We start from the raw sequence: 7697 nt of genomic DNA, 5'->3' as shown, positions 1-7697 counted from the left end.
TTATATGGAAGAGTCTAACCCCTTGTTTAGTATCATTTAAAAGCATATAGTGGAATAAGAATACAAAGAATTTAAGTTGATTTTCTCAAGCTTTATAAATAAAAGGGATAATGTTGTGGAAACCATGCTATCTATTCTATTTTATTTATTTTCATAATAGCAGTTCCTTTTCACCTATTACTGTGTATTTGCAAAATTATTGTGTATTGGTTGTATTTCTTAAGAATTTTCTGCGAGTAACCCCATCTAGAGTTAATTCAAATTTTAGTTTTATTTCAGTTAAGGAAGAGTATGTTATAGTGTAATGAGAAATACAATGGTTAAGGTGACTTGATAGCTTTTAATGAAATCATTTTCTTTCTTAGTGACCTTGAGGGTGCCCTAAATTACTCTTCTTGTTGGTGCACGTCAATAGGAATAAGAGCAATAACTGTGCTTGATTGTCCATTTTCGGTGTAACTTCAACAAGAATTTACCATAAGGTTTGAAGGTCTTTTTATTACTCTAAGTGAAATCAATAAACAAATTAATCCTTTTCCTTTGTCTCTTCACTCTCTTTTAGAAGTCAGTTGAACTTGCTGAATAAAGATTTCTCTGAGCAAAGTGCTGGCTAAAAAAATAGCATCTGAATAGTGTCAAGCATAGTACCTAATATATATTAGTCACTCCATAAATATCTTTTGCTTCTCATTAATTTCTATTTCTTTTTCTTCAATAAGCAAAGGGATTTAGTGAATTATGTTTATAGCATGTCTCTGAGAAAGAAGTACATGGTTATTCCCAGAATGAGTAATATAAAATCCATGTAGACTCTGACTACAGAATGTTAGATTTTCATATATTTTCTGTAGAACTTACTAGTAAACTTTGCTAGAATTGGAATAAATGTTTAAAATAAAGAAGGCAAAGAGTAGGTTTTAAACAACAGGTTCTGGTGGTGGCGTAGTGTTTTGTTTTGCTTTTTATAATCACATATAGCTGCTAAAAAAAAAAGTGAGACTTCATTCAATTGTCAATGAAATGTATCATTGATGAGTTGATGATCCTGGCAGGAAACAGAAGGGAATCAAAAATGGTGATTGAGGAAAATTTAATTAAGTTTAATTTTGCAAAAATGTGAGCACTGTTAATGAAAATTACTAATCTGAGATCATGAAGGCCCAGGGCTAATCATAGTTAGGAGGCATTACCATCACTATACCAAAATTTATAAGAGAACAGTGGTTGTTAGAAAAGAGAATGAACTGTTTGGAGAAAGCAACCATCAAGAGCGGCTTGCCTCTGATCGGGAAGATAGCCATTCTACAGTGGTACGATAGGGAAAGTATCTCTGCTGAAAGTAAGCAGTTTCATTCCTTTTAACCTATTATCTTTTATTTTTATTTTAAATTATATTTTATTGATTATGTTATTACAGTTGTCCCAACTTTCCCCCTTTGCCACCCTCCACCCAGCACCCCACACCTCAGGCAATCCCTACACTGTTTCCAGTCCATGGGTCATGCATATGTGTTTTTTGGCTACTCTATTTCCTGTGCTGTACTTTACATCTCCATGATTGCTCTGTAACTACCAACTTGTACTTCTAAATCCCTTCATCTTATTCCCCCATCCCCCTGACCCCTCTGATCTAACAACCATTAAAACGTTTTCTGTATCTATGATTCTGTTTCTGTTGTGCTGGCTTCTTTATTTTGTTTTTTAGATTCAGTTGTTGATATGCATTCATTGCCCTTTTATTGTTCATATTTTTGTTTTAATTAATTAATTATTTTTTTTCAAATACATTTGTCTCTGCCTTTCCCCCACCACTTTCCCTTGCCCCCTCCCCCACTCCTTCCCGCAACCTTTCCCCTTTGGTTTTATCCATGAGTCCTTGCTATATGTTCCTTGACTTGCCCTTTCCCTTCTTTTCCCCCTGCCCCTCCCCCCTCCTTCCCTCTCGTCTCTGTTGGTTTCCTTTCCTTTCAGTGTTGCTGGTCTTATTTTCCTTGCATCTTTGTATTGTTGGTTAGGTTCCGCTTATAGGTGAGATCATATGGTATTTGTCTTTCACCCCCTGGCTTATTTCGCTTAGCATAATGCTCTCTAGTTCCATCCATGCTGTCGCAAAGTTTAGTAGTTCTTTTTTTCTTTCTGCTACATAGTATTCCATTGTGTAAATGTACCATAGTTTTTTGATCCAATCATCTACTGATGGGCATTTAGGTTGCTTCCAACACTTGGCTATTGTAAATTGTGCTGCTATGAACATTAGGGTGCATAAGTTCTTCTGAATTGGTGTTTTGGGATTCTTAGGGTATCCCAGCAGGGGAATCACTGGATCAAAAGGCAGTTCCATTTTCAGCTTTTTGAGGAAATTCCACACTGCTTTCCACAATGACAGCACCAGTCTGCATTCCCACCAACAGTGTACTAGGGTTCCCTTTTCTCCACAGCCTCGCCAGCACCTGTTGTTTGTTGATCTGTTTATGATGGCCATTCTGACCAGTGTGAGGTGGTACCTCATGTGGTTTTGATCTGCATTTCGCTGATGGCTAGTGATGCTGAGCATCCTTTCAAATGTCTCTGGGCCCTCTGTATCTCTTCCTTGGAAAAGCGTCTGCCCAAGTCCTTTGCCCATTTTTTGATTGGATCATTTGTCTTCTTGGAGAGGAGTTGAGTGAGTTCTTTATGTATCTTGGAGATCAAACCTCTATCTGATGTATCATTAGCAAATATATTTTCCCATATGGTTGGCCCCCTTTTCATTTTGCTGATGTTTTCTTTAGCCGTGCAGAATCTTCTTATTTTGATGGGGTCCCACTTGTTTATTCTTTCCTTTATGTCCCTTGTTTTAGGAGACATATCAGTGAAAAAATTGCTGCGTGGGATATCTGAGAGTTTCCTACCAATGTTCTCCTCGAGGACTTTGATGGTGTTGTGACTTATATTTAAGTCTTCTATCCATCTTGAGTTTATTTTTGTGTATGGTGTCAGCTGATGATCCAATTCCAATTTTTTTGCATGTAGCCGTCCAGCTCTCACAACACCATTTGTTGAAGAGGCTGTTATTGCTCCATTTTATGCTTCTACCCCTTTTGTCAAATATTAGATGCCCATATAGATATGGGCTTATTTCTGGGCTTTCTATTCTGTTCCACTGGTCTATGGATCTGTTTTTGTGCCAGTACCAGATTGTTTTGAGTATAGTGGCTTTGTAGTATAATTTGATGTCCAGTATTGTGATCCCTCCCACTTTGTTTTTCTTTCTCAAAATTGCTGCAGCGATTCAGGGTTGTTTATGGTTCCATATGAATTTTTGAAATGTTTGTTCTATTTCTGTGAAATATATCATTGGTATCTTAATAGGGATTGCATTGAATATTATTCATATTTTTGATCTTCTTCTTAAAGAAGACCCTTTAACTTTTCATATAATGCTGGTTTGGTTGTGATGTACTCCTTTAGCTTTTTCCTGTCTGGGAAGCTCTTTAACTGTCCTTCAATTCTAAATCATAGTTTTGCTGGATAGAGTAATCAAATATTCAAAGTGATGAAAAACAAGAACCTATAACCTATCATCTTCTGAGGGTACGTACCACTTGCTGAACCAACTGGAAGGTAGAGGGCAACAGAACCTATTAATATAGTTTTTCCTAGCCTGCCTCCCAGGGCAAACAGCAGGGTACAGAGAAATAGACCTGCGGAAACAAAAAATATTCAGTACAGTGCAATTTTTGTAAGAGTGACTTTGATTATTATGATAAAATACATTCTTTTGCAGAAGAATTCATAGCAGAACATTATGATGAATTCAGCTTTTCTAATTAAACTTAAGTGTTTAAACAGCAAATCAAATGCTTAACTAGATTTTCACCATACATGAATTTTGGAAAAATAAATACTATATACATGTGTACATACATAGAGAAAGCAACTAGAGTGATGTGAAAAAAGAAAACAACCTACAGAATGTGAGAAAATACTTGTAAACCATATAAGGAATTAATATCTAAAATATATAAAGAACTCATACCACTCAATAACAACAAAAAATCTTATTAAAAATGAATGGAAATACTAAATAGACATATTTCCAAAGAAGACATCCAATGGCCAACAGGTACATGAAAAGGTACTCAACATCACTAATCATCAGGGAAATACAAATCAAAACTTCAATGAGATGTCACTTCACACCTGTTAGAACAGCTATCATCAAAACAAGACATAACAAGTGTGGTGAGGATATGCAGAAAAGGGAACCTTTGCACACCATTCATGGGAATGTAAATTGGTTGCCACTATGGAAAACAATATGCAGGTTCCTCAAAAAATTAAAAATAAAACTACAATATGATCCAGCAATAATATTTTCAGGTATGTACCCAAAGGAAATAAAAACAGGTAATCAATCAAATAGACACATGCACTCCTATATTTATTATAGCATTCACAATAGCCAAGGAATAGAAACAACCTAAGTGTCCATTGGTGGGTGAATAAAGAAGATGTTTTATTAGATAAATAAATATAAATATACATACATATACATGTATGCATACACATATTTATACATAGATACATACATACACACACACCATGGAATATTAGCCATGAGACAGAAGGAAACCCTACCATTTGTGATAACATGGATGAACCTTGAAGACATTGTACTGACTGAGATCAGTCAAAGAAAGACATATAATGTACTACATCACTTATATGTGGAATCTAAAGAGGCCAACCTTGTGAAAACAGAAAAATTGATGGTTACCAGGGGCTTTAGTGTGGGAAGGATAAGAAATATGTTCTTTAAGAATACAAATTTGCTACTGTCGAAAATCATTCTGGAGATTTCATGCACAGTATAGGGAATATGGAAAATTTTGTATTATAATCATCAAACTTGCTAAGATCTTAATCTCACTACAAAAAAAAGAAATAATTGTGTGGCATGAAAAAAATGCCAAGTATTGCTACAGTGACAGTCCTATTATAAAATTAAAAGTGTATCAAATCAATATGTTGTATGTTAAATAAATTGTTATGTCAAAAACATTTCAATAGAAACATTAAATATCAAAGTAACAATGAATCATTTCCAAAGTTACAATTTATATATTATATATTTCCAAATTTTTTTACAATTTTTTTATTTTTATTTTTTAAATTAATTAATTAATTTTTCCAAATACATTTTTCTTTGTCTTCCCCCACCACTTTCCCCTGCCTCCTCCTCCCTCTCCCTCCCTCAATCCTTCCCCACTTTGGTTTTGTCCATGAGTCCTTGCTATATGTTCTTTGACTTGCCCCTTCCCTTCCTTTTCCCCCACCCACCCCTCCCTCCTTCCCTCTTGTCTCTGTTGGTTTCTTTTTCTTTCAGTGTTGCTGTACAATTTTCAAAAATATTTTATTTTTATTTATTTATTTTTTTAATTTATTTTTTTCAAATACATTTGTCTCTGCCTACCCCCCACCACTTTCCTTTGCCCCCTCTCTCCTTCCCTCCCTCAGCTCTTCCCCTTTGGTTTTGTCCATGAGTCCTTGCTATATGCTCCTGGACTTTCCCCTTCCCTTCCTTTTCCCCGTCCCCCCTCCCTCCTTCCCTCTTGTCTCTGTTGATTTCTTTTCCTTTTAGTGTTGCTGGTCTTATTTTCCTTGCATCTTTGTAGTGTTGGTTAGGTTCTGCTTATAGGTGAGATCATATGGTATTTGTCTTTCACACCCTGGCTTATTTCGCTTAGCATAATGCTCTCCAGTTCCATCCATGCTGTAGCGAAGTTTAATAGTTCTTTTTTTCTTTCTGCTGCGTAGTGTTCCATTGTGTATATGTACCATAATTTTTTGATCCAATCATCTACTGATGGGCATTTAGATTGCTTCCAACACTTGGCTATTGTAAATTGTGCTGCTATGAACATTGGGGTGCATAGGTTCTTTTGTATTGGCATTTTGATATTCTTAGGGTATAGTCCCAGCAAATTTTTTTCTTAAAAATCTTTGTTATTGAGAATAGTTTATAATTTATTGTATTATTAGCAATACAATAGTTTTTCAATTCTTAAAATATTTTTTTGTTTTCCTATAATAACTAAAGAGCAGTATGTTTTTTTTTAAAAAAATCTTTTAGTTCAGTATACTAATGGGATGCTAGAGTTAATATTATATCTAACAAAAACAATTATTCATATTTAATTTTAAAATATTTGATATATTTTTGTCATGGATTTTTTTGTTTTTACATATTGGTTGCCCATCCCTGCATTATTATTCTGTTCTCTAAAGTGTTCAGCCTTCACCATGTGACTAGCTTTGGCCAATAAAATAAGAGCTGCAGTGATTCTTGCCACTCTTAGCAGAAGCTTAAAGCTCTCACATGTTTATGTACTTTTGCTACCCTGCTGCTTTGGGAATCATTACCCCTTTCAGACTTGAGATGACACATAGAGAGGCAAACTTACCATCAACATGTGATGTTAATGAAAAATGAATTTTGTGGGTATAATTCCCCCAAATTTGGAGTTTTCTTGCTTGTTACTATAGCATAAGCTAATGAAAACTAAATAATACAATCCATTAAACTTAGTAATAATACCATGCTAAAATCATTAAGACAGTGAAGAATCAAATAAAACTGGAAAACTTCTCCTGTATTTTTAGTAAATTCCAAACCTTAATTGTAAGAAAGTATGATGTTGTGTTGTTTCTTTTATATAGTAGCTGGATAATAGAGTCTTTTTAATGGAGGGCATTTTGTTACTATGTCTGAGGAATTATTCAGCTATTTCCAAGTGGTAATATGTTTTCTTATTTATTAAGACTCTCTCCCAAACTATTACAATTTGTGGCTGTTTTGGCAAAGATGGATGGTGCAGGTTGAAATATTTCTAGAAATATTTTCATGAAACTTTTGTTACATGTGAACTTTTAGTATGTGATATTTATAGGAGAGGTGGAATTAAAATGACTATAGGGCTTTGTGTTAATTTAATATATTTGTTTTGAGAAAATCATCTAGAAATTTATAGAAATAATTAATGAGAAATAACTGACTAGATATTGTTTAGCTCTTTTATCAGGAAAGAAAGAAAACAACATATAAACTAACATTAGCATATTACTTTTAAGAGTAGATGTATACTTTTAATAGTTCTAAATATGTTTGATTCTATGACTTTTAAAGTTTAGCACATGTATTGATACAATTTTATTATATCTCTTTATAGCAGTTTGTGTAGTTTGTGTGTCATTTGCCTTTTTTCTCCTTTTTACAGCCTTTTGTGGGGTGGTATTTGCATATTTTGAGTGTATGATATAAATTATTATAGGATTTTAGTGCAGAACCAAAATGCAAATACGATTTCATTTTTCTATACATTTTATTTAAGAAAATGAAGTGTTAAGAGTAACTTGGCAGTTTGCTTTTTGAGATGTGAAATAGATATAAAAATAGATCATATGCAATTGATATATATTGAAACATAAAGTATTGAAAGTATAGCCTAAAATAGAACATAAATGCTGAGATAGGCTAAAATTAAAGAAATCACAAAATACCAAAAGGATAAAGATGAAGAATGTCCTAACTATGTACACTTTAATCAGCCATGCATTATGAAAACATAGGTTTAGGAGTGATCTGATTTAAACATATATCACAATGAGTAGATAAAAATATTTCCTAGGCAGCCTAAAGGAAGAAGACTTAATGG

The sequence above is a fragment of the Pteronotus mesoamericanus genome, unplaced genomic scaffold (assembly GCF_021234165.1).
Source record: "Pteronotus mesoamericanus isolate MK-2021 breed Mesoamerican mustached bat unplaced genomic scaffold, CSHL_Meso_final scaffold_174, whole genome shotgun sequence".
Taxonomy (NCBI): domain Eukaryota; kingdom Metazoa; phylum Chordata; class Mammalia; order Chiroptera; family Mormoopidae; genus Pteronotus; species Pteronotus mesoamericanus.
The sequence above is the reverse complement of the archived record's forward strand: the minus strand, read 5'-3'. Positions refer to the sequence as shown.